Source organism: Bison bison, unplaced genomic scaffold (genome assembly GCF_000754665.1).
Source record: "Bison bison bison isolate TAMUID 2011002044 unplaced genomic scaffold, Bison_UMD1.0 scf7180017864155, whole genome shotgun sequence".
Lineage (NCBI taxonomy): Eukaryota > Metazoa > Chordata > Mammalia > Artiodactyla > Bovidae > Bison > Bison bison.
Window position 1 is genome coordinate 3,562,381 of NW_011494727.1, and position 15,695 is coordinate 3,578,075.

At 44.4% G+C, this 15,695-nt stretch overlaps 1 pseudogene; it reads right to left on the bottom strand.

Moving 5' to 3' along the window:
- Nucleotides 1-1,104: 1,104 nt before the first annotated feature.
- Nucleotides 1,105-15,695, bottom strand: part of LOC104989466 — a 93,327-nt pseudogene continuing 78,736 nt past the window's right edge.

Sequence of the window (15,695 nt, forward strand, 5' to 3'; positions counted from 1 at the left end):
CCATGTTGGTGGTGCAGGGGATAGTTCTTACCAATTCCTTGGTTCTTCATAATTTTAATAAACTTCATTTCTCTGGAAAGCTCACCTCTGGAGATCTGTTCTACCCTCTGTATAACCCTCTGTTTTGCATCCTCTCCAGTTGGAGAAGTGTGTAGTCATGTAGGACTTGGAGTTAATGACCTAAGAATTAGCACAATCATTCTCAAGAGAGACAATTGCTGCACTGCAGGGCAGAAATGCAGAAAGAGTGTATTATCCTCCTGCATTGACAATACTGAACATTTTCAGAAGGGCCAAGGGGAACTTTTGATCTCTGCAGTCTGAGTTAATCAGGACCGGGAGGTCTAGGATAGAATAGTAAGTCCCCTGAACCAGCCGCTGTGCGGTGTGGTCAGCTCCCTGTGCAGATGAGTTTCCTGAATGTCCTGCTGGAGTTGGGCGCTCTCCTCTCCCCTGTGGGGAGGGGCCCTGAAGAGTGGGGTTTTGTTACAACATTGCTTCTGTTTTATGTTTTGACGTTTTGGCTGCAAGGCTTGTGGTATCTTAGCCTCCTGACCAGGGATGGAACCCACAACCCCTGCATTGGAAGGAAGGCCCTAACCACTAGACTGCCATGCTGCTGCTGCTGCTAAGTCGCTTCAGTAGTTTCTGACTCTGTGTGACCCCATAGACAGCAGCCCACCAGGCTCCCCCATCCCTGGGATTCTCCAGGCAAGAACACTGGAGTGGGTTGCCATTTATGTATGAAAGTGAAAAGTGAAAGTGAAGTTGCTCAGTCGAGTCTGACTCTTGGCGACCCCATAGACTGCAGCCTACCAGGCTCCTCCATCCATGGGATTTTCTAGGCAAGAGTACTGGAGTGGGGTGCCATCGCCTTCTCTGCTAGACTGCCATAGAAGCCCCTTTTTGGATGTGTGGGCTTGACCACAGGGACTGGATGATTTCAAAACACTAGATTTGTCAACATTACTTGGTACCCTTGTTCAGTGAGCCCTTGAACACCAGGATGACTGGAACAGAGTCTTCTCCCGAGTCCTGTCTCTGGGACGCAGGCTCTCGGAGGCAGCGCCTGCATCGTTTTGTTGGCTCTTATGTGCTTATATGTCACTTGCCCACTGTGGAATCCTTCACCACAAGACACAGAGCACTCTGACCATGTGCCCGTGACCCACCTAAGAACAAAAACTACAAGAGCTTAGTAGGATAGACCTAATGGGGACTGTCTTCCAAAGGGAAAGCTCATTCTAGCATTGTGACTGTTTCAGGGCCGACACACATTATCTGGGAATGGGCAGCAGCACATATAACTCCCAGCCATATTCTCAGAGTTCCTTTCACTCAGAAGCAACAGAATTGCTATGTAGAGACAATAGCATGGGGGTGGGATTAAGTCATCCTCAGGGATACAAAAGCCATCATCTGTGTGGCCTCAGAGAGCACAGCTAAGGAAAAATTAGGTGGAAATTTCAAAAAGGTGGATTTCAACTCATTGAAACCAAAAGGAAGAAAAAGGAAGCAACTATATGCTCCTTGTTGTTTAGTTGCTCAGCCATGTCGGCTCTTTGTGAGCCCATGGACTGTGCCCTCCAGGCTCCTCTGTCCATGGGATTTCCCAGGCAAGAATACTGGAGTGGGTTGCTATTTCCTCCTCCAGAGGATCTTCTCCACCCAGGGATCGAATCTTGAGTCTCCTGCAGCTCTTACAGGAGAGGCAAGCATATTCTTTACCACTAGCGCCTCTTGAAAATCCCATGGACGGAGGAGCCTGATAGGCTGCAGTCCATGGGGTCGCAAAGAGTCGGACACGACTGCCAGACTTCACTTTCACTTTTCACTTTCATGCATTGGAGAAGGAAATGGCAACCCACTCCAGTGTTCTTGTCTGGAGAATCCCAGGGACGGGGGAGCCTGGTGGGCTGCCGTCTATGGGGTCGCACAGAGTCAGACACGACTGAAGCGACTTAGCAGCAGCAGCAGCAGTGCCTCTTGGGAAAATGAATTGGGAGATTGTGATTGACATATATTAACTACTATGTATAAAATAGATAACTAATGAGACCCTATGTACAGCACAGGGAACTCTACTCAGTTCTCTGTGGTGATCTAAATGGGGAGTAAATCCTAAAAAGAGGGGGTGTGTATATACATGGGCTGATTCACTTTGCTGTACAGCAGAAACTAACACAACATTGTAAAGCAACTATACTCCAAAAAAAAAATAAGTAAAATAAAAGATGGTTCTTCTTATAGAGTGAACAAGGCACTCTAGAGAGGAGACAAAACTCAGGAGGCTCCTGACGTGACCCTCATGAAGAATGACAATGGCTTGGACTTAGGTAGGAATAGTGGGAAACTGACAGGAATGGATGAAAGGGAGAGGAAAGAGGGGTGGGTAGCTTAGGAGGTAGTCCTTGTGATCTGGAACACCAGGGGCAGATCAGATTTGGTAGAGATTGAGTTTGATTTTGGTTACTTTAAAAACTATTGTTTTGTGTCATCTATGATATTGAAAGGTTATTAATGGTTTTACTCCTGGGGGTGAGGATGATACCATTCTAATGGCAGAAAGCAAAGAGAAACTAAAGAGTCTTGATGTGGGTGAAGGAGAGTGAAAGAGCTGGGTTACGACTAAATAGTAAAAAAACCTAAGATCATGGCTTCTGGCTTCATTACTGCATGGCAAATAGAAGGGCAAAAGGTGGAAGTAGTGAGATTTCCTCCTCTTAGGCTCCAAAATCACTGCAGGTGGTGACTGTAGCCATGAAATCAGAAGACCATTGCTTCATGGCAGGAAAGCAATGACAAACCTAGACAGTGTTGAAAAGCACAGACATTACTCTGCCAGCAAAGATCTGTATTGTCAAGGCTATGGTCTTTGCAGTGGTCACCTACGGTTGTGAGAGATGGGGCTACAGAAGGCAGAACACCTAATAATTGATGCCTTCGAAATGTGGTGCTGGAGAAGACCTGAAAGTCCCTTGGACAGCAAGGAGATCAAACCAGTCAATCTTGAGGGAGATCTACCCTAAATATTCACTGGAGGGTCTGATGCTGAGCCTGAAGCTCCAATATTTTGGTCATCTGATGTGAAAAGACAATTCATTGGAAAAGTCCCTGATGCTGGGAAAGATTGAGGGCAGAAGGAGAGGAGGGCGTCAAAGGATGAGATGGCCGGACTGCATCACCAATGCAATGAACATGAACTTGGGCCAACTTGGGGAGATGGTGAGGGACAGGGAGGCCTGGCGTGCTGCAGTCCATGGGGTCACAAAGAGTTGGACACAGTTGGGCATCTAAACAACAACAAGACCCTGGGGCAGAGTCTGAGGAATGTGCTTTTCACAAGCACATTGTGATGCTGGCCCACTGCCGTATCTCCTAGGTGAACCCTTGAAGTCGATTTCCCTGTGCTCTTAAGGTCCATTGTGAGTGCAGGGAGCAGTTGAGGGTGGCAATTAAGAGCAGAAGTCTGAAATCAGACTAACCCAACTTGAATTCTGGCCCTCATACCTGTGTGGCCTAGGCGACATTTTCCAAATGTATAATAGAGAATGAACAACACCGGAGACATCCCTGGAGGTCCAGAGGTTAAGACCCTGTCTGAGCTTCCAGTGCAAGGGGCTCGGGTTCCCTGGTCAGGGAATTAAGATTGCACATGCAGCTTAGTACAACTAAAAAAAAATTTTTTTTTAAATTTTTGAAAAAGAAAATGAATAATCTCAACTTGATAGGTGAGTGTGAGGTGATCCACATAAACCACTTAGCTGAGCACCTCATACAGTCCTCGTAAAACAAATGTTAGTGGTTGAGTTATTCAATCAAAATTACCGTGCATTTTAAAACAAGTGAAACACTGGTAGCAAGGAGAGAAGAGTGACTGCAGACACCTTGGTGGGGGCAGTCCTGGTTGTTACAGGGCTGGAATGCAGCTCGTGGCTTCCGGATCTCGTCACAGAAGGCCTCACTGACTTCCTGCCCATTGGCCATCAGGCACTGGGGTCTCTGAATTTGGGCTTCCAAGTGGCCGCACGTGTCAGAACAATGAGTCCAGTTACCAAGCTCCCAGAAAGTCTCTGCAGAAAGAAAAGGAATGTCACAGATGGCCACTGGAGGAGAAAGGATGATGTGCTGGAGATGACCTGGCCAAAGACCACCATGAGCTGCTTTCTGGTTAGTCCCCCGTCAAGTTCTGTAGTAGCACAAAGAGAATCTGCCATCAGACGGTGCAAAGTGGTCCTTTATCTCATTTTCCTTGACTAGCTCGTTGTAATACCTGGCGGGGGGCTGGGGAGTGTGGGGATGGGCAACCAGGACGGAGCCTTTGGACCATAGCCTGGGAGAGGGGCTGTCTCAGACCAGCTGGATCTGCCAGCGAAGTCCCAGAGAAGGAGGAGATACTCTGTGCAGTGGGCCAGCTCCTGAGGACTCTCTAAGCAGAGACAAGAGGACAGAAGAGGAGGGTCTTCCCAGGGGATGCCCTAGTGGGTTCTCTTTCTCAAAAGTGGATCAGACCGAGAGAGATGAAAGATGATTTAGCAGGGATTAGGGATTAAGCAGACAGGTTCATGATATATTTCAATTCCATTCTTACTTCTCCACTAATTCTTCTTCTCAACTTCATATGAGTCCTGAAGATGAATAAATAATTTGTCATGGAGCCCTCTGGAAAGGTGAAAATGGGAGTTTTCTTTAGAAAAGTTGAAGCTGACTGCCTCCAATAATCCTGGCTTGTTTACCTTTTAGTCCTCATTCTAAGCAGCCTTTCCCTTCTCTTTTGACACTGGGTAAAAAGATGAGGTAGGACATGATGAAGACCAATTTGTGTGTGATCACAGAAAGTGCCCGATTTTCTTGTAATGATCACAAGATCACAAGTAAGTAATAGCTACCAGCTGTGTCTACAGGCTGCTCCACCGAGTACATCTGTGCCTTTAACTTAATTGTTTTCCGGTGCTTCTTTTTGATTCTGGAATATTTGTCCTAAGTTGCATATAACATTATTTGCAAAGCAGAACAGGATATATTTTTAGCTGCCCCCACCCAGGATTACAGTTTATTTAAAACATTTTTTAGAAATAGCTAAGTTTATTGAAAATTTTCCAGGTTGTAGGTACTGATTTAAAGAATAACATCAATTTTCCATTTAATCTTTATAGCCATCTTGTGATTTAGATTATTTTTACTTGCAGAGGTGGAAATGGAAAAAAGTTAAGTGACTTTTCCAAGGTCCTGCAGCTGCACTGGAACCCAGTGTGTCTGATGCTGAATCTAACTGTTTTAAAATACTACATCACATTTCACAAAGGCCCCTTGACAGTTCAAGGCAAGACATACATGCCTTTCTTTTAAAAAATAGATCTCACTTTTATTGAGGTATAATTCAGATACGATAAAATGCTCAGATGTCAAGCAAGTAATTCTGTGAACTTTCACAATTGTATGTACTTAGGTAACTATGATCCAGAGCAAGGTATATGACATTTCATCACTCGCAAAGCTTCCTCTTGTCTCTTTTTAATCAATTGCCCCCTCCTCCCAGGCAACTACTTCTTTACTTCCAGCCACATACATCAGTAGTATCTGTTCTTGGACTTCGTACAATATGTACTCCTTTGTGTCTGGCTTCTTTTGCTTAACATAATGTTTTTGAGATTCACCCATATTGTTGTGTATATCAGTAAGTCCTTCTTTTTTATTGCTGAATACTATTCCATTAAATGAATATACCATAGTTTGTTTATCCCTTCTCCTATGGATAGCCATTATGAAGTAAAGACTGCGATGAACATTCTTGTATGATTTTGTGTGTGTGTGAACATGTTTTCATTTTTCTTGGGTAAATACCCGTGAATGGAATTGCCGGGTCAAGGGTAGGTGTGTGCTTAACTGCCACATAATTTTCCAGCATTGTTGTCCTCTTTTACCCATGTATCCACAGTGCATGGAGAGTTTCTCTTGATGCCAAAAACTTTACATCATCAGTCTGTTTTCACTATTCTGGTAGGTGTGATAACTGCATCTCACTGTGCCTTCAATTTTCATTTTCCTGATTCCATCTGTCAGTATTTTTTGTGAACTACTAGTCTTTTGCCATTGTCTTTCTTGGGGAGGGAGAGTTCATGGTTTACCTGAAATAGTTCCTCATATATTCTGGATATAAGTTCTTCATCAGACACAGGTACTGCCAATCTTTTTCCCAGTCTAAGGCTTATCTGTTCATATTCTTAATAGTCTTTGATGAGCAGATTTTAAAATTTTTGATGAGGTCCAATTTGATTTTTTTTTTTTGGTTTTATGATGGATGATTTTTGACAGAAATGAATTGGAAAAGTAGATCATATTTCTTCCCACGTAGAACTCCTCAGTGGTTTCTCATGTTTTGGGAGTAAAACTCCAGTCTTCACCTTGACCCTCAAAGCTCTGATTTGGTCCTCAAAAGCTCTCCAGCTTCATCTCACACCCCTTCTTCCTCTGCCCCACTGCACCCTCACCACATGAATCTTCTTTCTGTTCCTTGACCACGCAAAGCCTGTGCTCACTTTAGAGTCCTCGTGCTCACTGCTCCCTCTGCCAGAAATGCTCTTTCCTCATCTCCTGGCATGGGTGGCTCTACCCCATCCTTTAAGTCTGGACTCATGTATCCCCTCCTCAGAAGGCCTGTCCTGACTCTCTTCACTAAACTAGTGATGCCCAATCACTGGGCATCCCTCCACCCTATTTCCTTTTCTTCATAGCACTTTCCACAGAGAAACATCCTGTATATTTGTTTACCAGTTTATTATCCATATCTCCTACTAGAATGCCAAATCCTTGAGATTAGACATATTATATCCTAGGTGCTCAGGCAGTATTTGTTAAGTTGACAAATGAATTTTTTTGAAATGCTAACTACTGAAGGATTGGCATATTCCACAATGTACACACACACGTGTGTGTGTGTTGCATGTGTGCGTGTGCAGGAGGTGGTAGAACAATGTAGGTAGTTTCAATAAATCAAAGTTTTAATTATTCCAAAGATGTCACCTTTACTATCAATTTCAGCCTCATGAATATTCCAATCTTTTAATTAACTGATTTGAAGGCATTCATTTGATTTTCATGTTCCATTCCACATGGAACTTCTCTCTGCCTTTGAACATCCTGATTTTTCTGCCTGGAACGTTCTTCTTCCTCATCCCAGAGCAACATCCCAACCTATGTGGAAGCCTGATTGGCTTCTCCAGAGAACTTTAGGGACCGCTCCTCAGAGCTACCGTGTCCCTTGGAGCCGACTCACTGGAAAAGACTCTGATGCTGGGAAAGATTGAAGGCAAATGACAAAGGGGGCAGCAGAGGATGAGATGGTTAACTAGCATCGCCAACTCAATGGACATGACCTAACTCCAGGAGATAGTGAAGGACAGGGAAGCCTGGTGTGGTGCAATCTATGGGGTCGAAAAGGGTCAGACACAAGTTAGTGGCTGAACAACAAACAACCATTACAGTGCTTGTCACTCTGCTTCAAAATATCTGTTCACATGAGCACCTCCTTCTTTAGACTATGAGTTTCTCAAGGGCTAGGTTATCTACGTATTCCCAGCTCTGGCAAGAATAAACTGGGCAAATATTTGTTGAACATGGCTGTTTGTGTCTGTCTATAATTCATGTGTCAAATCCTAACATCCAATGTGATGGTCTTAGGAGGTGGGTCTTTGGGAAGTAATTAGGTCACGTAGGGGAGCCCTCACAAATGAGATTAGCGCCCTTATGAAACATCTTGTATCATGTGGCAAGCATAGCGAGCTGGAACTCCTGCATGGCTACACCCGAAGGACCCCTGACCCTGCTCCTGACCTCTACCCTCAGCTGATTTTAATCTGCATCCTAAGCAACTCTTTGCCTGCTGCAAAGAGAAGTAGCTTGTTCACATATCCCTCCCAGGGCACGGGCTCACATGGGCAGACCCCTCCCAGGGCAGGGGACCCATCTGGGCAGGGCTCAGCACACAGGAACCGTGCACAGAGCCCTTGTTGCAGAGCACCCCCAGCCCTCTTCCTGGGCAGAGTTGGCTCTGAGTACCTCAGAGCAGGATATGGACTAACAGCTGCTCCTGGACAGGTTGTTGACCCTGCGCTTCACTCTATGTGGCCTCCAGAAGCTTCCACTGCACCCAGGGCCCTGGGCCTCTGTCTCCACCCACCACTCCTCCTCTTCCTGACTCCAGGGTTCCTCTCCTTAGGAGAAGGTCTCCTTGAAACTCTGTCCCGCTCATGGCCCAGAAAAAATGATTAGATATCAAGCCAGGGCTGCAGCCACATGTCCATCCTGACCCTCAGGACCGCACTTCTGTTTCTTGCACCTGGCCAGCACAACAAGCCCCATTTTCTGCAACCATGAGCCCCTGATGGGTGAGGATTGGCTGACCTGGGGGAGCCAGCCAGCCTTTCCCAGCAATGCCTGGGTTGAGGTCTTTATAAACACCTGCCTCCAGGCAGTAGGGCTTCCCTTGTGATTCATTTAGTAAATGAATCTACCTGCAAGGCAGGAGATTTGGGGTCAGGAGGATCCTCTGGAGAAGGCAATGGCAACCCACTCCAGTGTTCTTGCCTGAGATATGCCATGGACAGAGGAGCCTGGTGGGCTACAGTCCATGGGATCGCAAAAGACCAACCTTACATTTAGATCTTTATCTTGAAAATCTGTTGCTAAATTGTGTTCGGCTTTTTTGCTATCCCGTGGACTGTAGCCCACCTACAGTCCACGATCCTCTGTCCATGGGATTTCCCAGGCATGAATACTGGAGTTGGTTGCCATTCCCTTCTCCAGGGAATCTTCCCAATGCAGGGATCCAAAGCTGAGACTGTTGCATTGACAGGTGGGTTCTTTACCACTGAGCCATACTAAGGTGGGAACTTTATCTTATTTGGAGTTTATTTTTGTATATGGTGTTCAGGAATATTCTAATTTCATTCTTGTTTTCACTGTTCAAGGAACCAGTGAAGTAGGAGATAGATGGGTTCCAGGTTGGAAATTCACAATCAGCCAGCCTCTTCTCTGCATTTCCTGAGGCAACAGATAGGTGGGTTCCAGTTGAAGAATTTACAACCAGCCCCCTGTTTGCTCTCAGAAATTGAAGTAACAACAGAAACAGAGTAAGTAGCCAGTTTTTGTGGAGAAGGCAATGGCACCCCACTCCAGTACTCTTGCTTGGAAAATCCCATGGACGGAGGAGCCTGGTAGGCTGCAGTCCATGGGGTTGCCAAGAGTCAGACACGACTGAGCGACTTCAATTTCACCTTTCACTTTCATGCCTTGGAGAAGGAAATGGCAACCCACTCCAGTATTCTTGCCTAGAGAATCCCAGGGATGGGGGAGCCTGGTGGGCTGCTGTCTATGGGGTTGCACAGAGTTGGACACGACTGAAGCAACTTAGCAGCAGCAGCAGCAGCCAGTCTTTGTCTCTTGTAAACACCTCCAGGAAATAATCTTGGCAAGGACAAAGGGAGGCAAAACCTTTGTGGAAACTTGCTGCTTTTTTATGGTGCCTGCACCCGTTTACATTCACATCAAGAGTGCAGGAGTGTTCCCTTTTGCCTCCATGCTCTGTGGCACGAATTCCCTGTAGGTGGTGTTTTAGATGGTGGCCATTCTGACCTGTGTGAGAGGGTTTGTCATGGTAGTTTTGTTTTGCCTGGGCTTAGTAGTTAGTGACAGAGAAGGCAATAGCACCCCACTCCAGTACTTTTGCCTAGAAAATCCCATGGACGGAGGAGCCTGGTAGGCTGCAGTCCATGGGGTCTCGAAGAGTCGGACACGACTGAGTGACTTCACTTTCACTTTTCACTTTCATGCATTGGAGAAGGAAATGGCAACCCACTCCAATGTTCTTGCCTGGAGAATCCCAGGGACGGGGGAGCCTGGTGGGCTGCCGTCTATGGGGTCGCACAGAGTCGGACACGACTGAAGTGACTTAGCAGTAGCAGCAGTAGTGAGCAGGAGTACCTTTCCTGGTGCTTTTTAACTTATACAGTGTGATTATCGTTTGCCTTTTAAAGTTATCTTCTTGAAAGGTGGCCCTGTTTGAATTCCTTTCCAATGTTTTACCCCAAGACATGACTGGAGGGCAGGTGTCATTTACAGCACCCTCCCCAACCAACCTGGCTTGTGAATATTCAGAGCCCGACAGCACCTGTTTTAAAGTTGTTCTGGAAAGCGGTCCTAAGGAAACAGCTTTACATCCTGTACAACTCTGGTCCTCAGGCAATGAGTCTCATGGAAAACTCTGCTCCTGGATCGTCAACTAAGGGGAATGTGCCAGAATAAACACCCAAGGCTTGTATCTCTTTTCTCTTCCCCCTTACTCTTTATCCCCAGGACACACCAATTTTTGGAACACCATTCTGCAGAGGGTGCTATCATCTGTCAGTGGGGCAGCCCTAAGGACAGAGGCTGGAGTTGGGAAATAGGGGACACACGGTGCCCAGGGGACCATGCAAAGCTTTTCCAGCCCAGAGGCTCCACCATTTTGGGGGTGAAGTAGGCGTGATTTCCCTGCATGTGGGCCCACCTGGATCTGGAGATTGGGTGCTCATGCAGATAGCAAGAGGCCCTCTAGGTCCATTGTAGGGAGCACATTTCCTGCTCCCAGCTCCACCTGCCCCGAGAGCCTTCAGTCTTGAGACTGAAGCCTGCTCAGGCTCTAGGGATGTGACACCAGGCCAGGTCACTGTGGCATGAGGGCGAGAGTCACCATTCTTTATTTCTTTTCCTTTTTTTGTGTGTTTTTATTCCCTAATTTGAATTGGAGTATATAGTTGAATGACAAGGTTGTGGGTTTTTTTTTTTTTTTTTCCTTCCATTTTGGATCTACAGCAACTACATTCACTTATACATAGATGTACATATGTTCTTTTCCATGTTCTTCTCCAGTGCAGGATATTATAGAGTGTTGAATAGGATTCCTGTGTTACACGATGGTTCCTGGTGGCTTCTTTTTATAATATTACCCTCCATATGTTAGACTGAAACAACTGTTTTCTCCCTGACCCACAGATGCTGGGAGCCGGCGAGAGGCACTCCACTCATGATCCCGCAAAGGCGGGATCGAGCCTCAGGAGTCCCCCTGGATATTCTCCAGCATCTACCCCAAAAAACCAGAGTCTGCCTACTTTATTGCTTTGTGCTCTCACCTCTGAATTTACTGGGGGCTGTCCCCCACCACCATCTCACTCTCTCTGTCAAAGAGTTAACTTACAACTCCAATTAATGAAGTTCTTGGGCATTAGGAGTGTTTAAATCCAAACCCCTCAGATAGCTCTCTAACTTGCCTGACAAGTTTACCCGGTCTCCTACAGCTATGCATACGATTGTTTACAGTCTCCCAGTCTCGAGAGGCATGGGAAGCTTAAGATATTCAAATAGCCTAGAGCCTCTCAGAGAGTTAGAAACTGTCAGAATAAAACTAGTAAAAGATTTCATTGATGAGCCAATGCTTGCTGCCAAGTTTCCACATCCCCTGTATTGTATCCTTGAATGTGTATTAATTAATATAGTTGGTATGTGGAAAAAATAAGTAGTGGCCTTAGTGTTAGCAACTTTAGACCCTTAAGGTAATACATTCTTTCCTTTGTTGTAAACCCATTACGCCTCTGCCCTATAGGAATGCAATTTTATCTAACACCTTTGGAAAATGGCGCCAAACCTTTAAATAATTACTCTTAGAGAAAAGAAGTCTTACGGTTGACAAACCTTTGTCAAGAGTCATAAAATGTTAATAGGCCTTCTGGCCATAAGATGATGTAAATCACCTAAACCATTTGTATACGATAAATTTGCAGGAAAGAAACCCTAGTTTTTGATGAGGATCAAAGACTGCTGACTTTGCATCCCCTATTATCCTCTATGTGTAACTTAGGGTATAAAAGCCCCTGTTGAAAATAAAGCTACGGGCCTTGCTCACCAAAGCTTGGTCTCCCCATGTCATTTTTTCTTCTCAATTTCCAGCTGAGTCTCCATCTGGAGCACAGAGGTCCTCTGCGACCATTTATTTGCCTGGGCTTCTAAGACCCACTCGAGAAGGTGTCTAAGGTGGGGGACCTTCCGCTATTCGAGAGGGCGCCTGCGGCCTCCATGGTCAGAGCTAACCTGGTGTCACAGGTTATATTGATTTTCCGTGTAAACCAAGCTACTCAACCTCTTTTCTCCACTGAATTTTCCTATTGAGCTATCCTCATTCTATTACTCTTTATATCTCTAATTAATATTTAAATAAGCTGCCGACGCTGTCTCTCCTTCGAATACCCTGGATCAGCCAGGGCTGGACCTTGGCACCACACCTTTCTTTTCTGGGGACCATAGTTTCTTTTCTCAATCTGTGAGACTGTTTCTCTTTAGTAAAGAAGTTCATTTGTATCCATTTTTAGATTTCAGCTAGAAGTAATATCATATGCTAATATATCTCCCTGTGTCCCTCACTTCCTTGGTATGATCATCTCTACTTTCTTCTCTAAGGCTGGATATAGCATTATGTTCTGCTTCTTTATGGCTGAGTGATGTTGCTTCACGTCTGTGTACTCCCATCTTCCTTATCCATTCATCTGTCCTTCTACACTTAGGTTGCTTCGTGTCTTTGCTATGGTATCTAGTGCCACCATGATCACAGGGGAACCACTGTCTTTCAAAATTTTGACTTTCTGGGATGGATGCCCAGGTGTGGGGTTGCTGTGTCCTCATATAATTTTATGTTTATATTTTTTAAGGACCTCCATGGTGTTCTCCCTAGTTCATGTACCGTTTCACTCTCCCAACAAGAGTGTAGGAAGGGTCCCTTCCCCTCACACCCTCTCTAAACTCTTTTTTGGAGATGTTTAGAGATGGCCAATCTCATCAGTGTAAGGTGATACTCATTGGACTTCTGATTGGCCTGTCTCTAATAATTAGCAATGCTGAACATCTTTTCATATGCCTAATGGCAATCTGTATGCCTTCCTGGAAGAAATATCCATTTTGATCTTTGGCCCATTGATTTGTTGGGCTGTTTGTCTTTTTGATATTAAGCTACAAGGGCTGTTTTTACGTTTTGGACACAAATTCCTTGTGAGTATCTTCATTTGAAAATATATTTTCCCATTGTGAGGGTTGTCTTTCTCTTTTGTTTAAGGTTTCCTTTGCTGTGCAAATGCTTTCAAGATTAATTTGGCCCTGTTTTCTAACTTTTCATTTATTTTTCATTATTCTGAGAGGTAGATCCCAAAAGCACTTGATGGAATTGATGTCACAGCATGTCCCACCTATAGTTTCCTCAGTAATTTCATAGTATCCATCCTTACATTCAGATCTTTGTCTTATTAGAAGTTTATTTTTGTGTATGGCTTGAGGAATGTTCTAACTTCATTCTCATTTTCATTACTTAAGGAACCACCACACTGTCCTCCACATTGGCTTTCACCTATTCTCATTTCCAGCAATGGAGGAGGAAGGTTCCGTTTTCTCCACAGCATCTAGTGGATTTAACTTTTGTAGTTGTTGTTGTTCAGTCACTCAGTCACGTCCAACTCTTTGTGACCCCATGGGCTGCAGCACACCAGGCTTTCTGGTCTTTCACTGTCTCCCTGAGCTTGCTCAAACTCATGTCCATTGAGTCAGTGATGCCATCCAACCATCTCATCCTCTGTCACCCCCTTCTCCTCTTGCCCTCCATCTTTTCCAGCATCAGGGTCTTTTCCAGTGAGTCAGTTCTTCTCATCAGGTGGCCAAAGTATTGGAGTTTCAGCATGAGTCCTTCCAGTGAATATTCAGTGCTGATTTGCTTTAGGATTGACTGGTTTGATCTCCTTACAGTTCAAGGGACTCTCAAGAATCTTCTCCAACATCACAATTTGAAAGCATCAATTTTCAGCATTCAGCCTTCCTTATGGTCCAACTCTCACGTCTTTACATGACTACTAGAAAAACCATAGCTTTGACTATATGGACCTTTGTCAGCAAAGTCATGTCTCTGCTTTTTAATACACTATCTAGGTTTGTCATAGCTTTTCTTCCAAGGAGCAATTGTCTTATTTTCGTGGCTGCAGGAATAGTCCACATTGATTTTGGAGCCTGAGGAAATGAAATCTGACACTGTTTCCACCTTTTCCCTATCTATTTGCCATGAAGTGATGGGACCAGATGCCAGGATCTTCTTTTTTTGAATGTTGAGTTTTAAGACAACTTTTTCACTTTCCTCTTTCACCTTCATCAAGAGGCTCTTTAGTTCCTCTTTACTTTCTGCCATTAAAGTAGTATCATCTGCATTTCTGAGGTTGTTGATATTTCTCCTGCCAATCTTGATTCCAGCTTGTGAGTCATCCAGCCCGGCATTTCACAGGATGTACTCTGCATATAAGTTAAATAAGTAGGGTGACAATATACAACCTTGACATACTCCTTTTCCAATTTGGAACCAGTCTGTTCCATGTCCATTCTAACCTTTGCTTCTTGTGCATAGAGGTTTCTCAGGAGGCAGGTAACATGTTCTGGTATCCCCATCTCTTCAAGAATATTCCACATTTTGTTGTGATCTACATAGTAAAAGGCTTTAGCATAATCAATGAAGCAGAAGTAGATTTATTTTTTTAATTCCCTTGCTTTTTCAATGATCCAACAGATGTTGGCAATTTGATCTGTGGTTCCTCTGCCTTTTCTAAATTCAGATTGTATATCTGGAAATTCTTGGTTCATGCACTGCTGAAGACTAGCTTGAAGGATTTTGAGCATAATCTTGCTAGCATGTGAAATGAGTGCAATTGCTTGGTAATTTGAACATTCTTTGGCATTGCCTTTCTTTGGGATTGGAATGAAAGCTGACCTTTTCCACTCCTGTGGCCACTGCTGAATTTTTCAAATTTGCTGACAAATTGAGTGCAGCACTTTAACAGCATCATCTTTTAGGATTTGAAATAGCTCAGTTGGAATTCTATCACCTCCACTACCTTTGTTCATAGTAATGCTTCCAAAGGTCCACTTGACTTCACACTCCAGGATATCTAGCTCTATGTGAGTGCCCACACCATCGTGGTTATCTGGGTCATTAAGAACTTTTTTGTATAGTTCTTCTGTGTATTCTTGCCACCTCTTCTTAATCTCTTCTGCTTCTGTTAGATCCTTGACATTTTTGTCCTGTATTATGCCCATCTTTGATGAAACGTTCCCTTGGTATCTCATTTTCTTAAAGAGATCTTTAGTCTTTCCCATTCTATTGTTTCCTCTTATTCTTTGCATTGTTCACATAACAAGGCTTTCTTATGTCTCCTTGCTATTCTCTGAAACTCTGCATTCAGTTAAGTGTATCTTTCTCTTCCTCCTTTGCCTTTCTCTTTTTTTCTTATCTCAGCTATTTGCAAGGCCTCCTCACACAACCATTTTGCCTTCTTGCATTTCTTTTTCCATATGCCTTCCTAGAAGAAATATCCATTTTGATCTTTGGCCCAGTGATTTCTTGGGTTGTTCAATTTTTTGATATTAAGTTGCAAGAGCTGTTTCGGACACGAATTTCCTGTGGATATCTTCAATTACAAATATATTTTCCTGTTCTGAGGGTTGTCTGTCTACCCAGTTATGAATTCTTTTCCGTGACCTAGGAGGGCACGGAAGGGCAGTTGTTGTTTACTTATACCCCCTCCCCCCTACACCAGGACCTTGTGAATATCAAGTGCCAGTCCACACAGCTTTTATAGTTG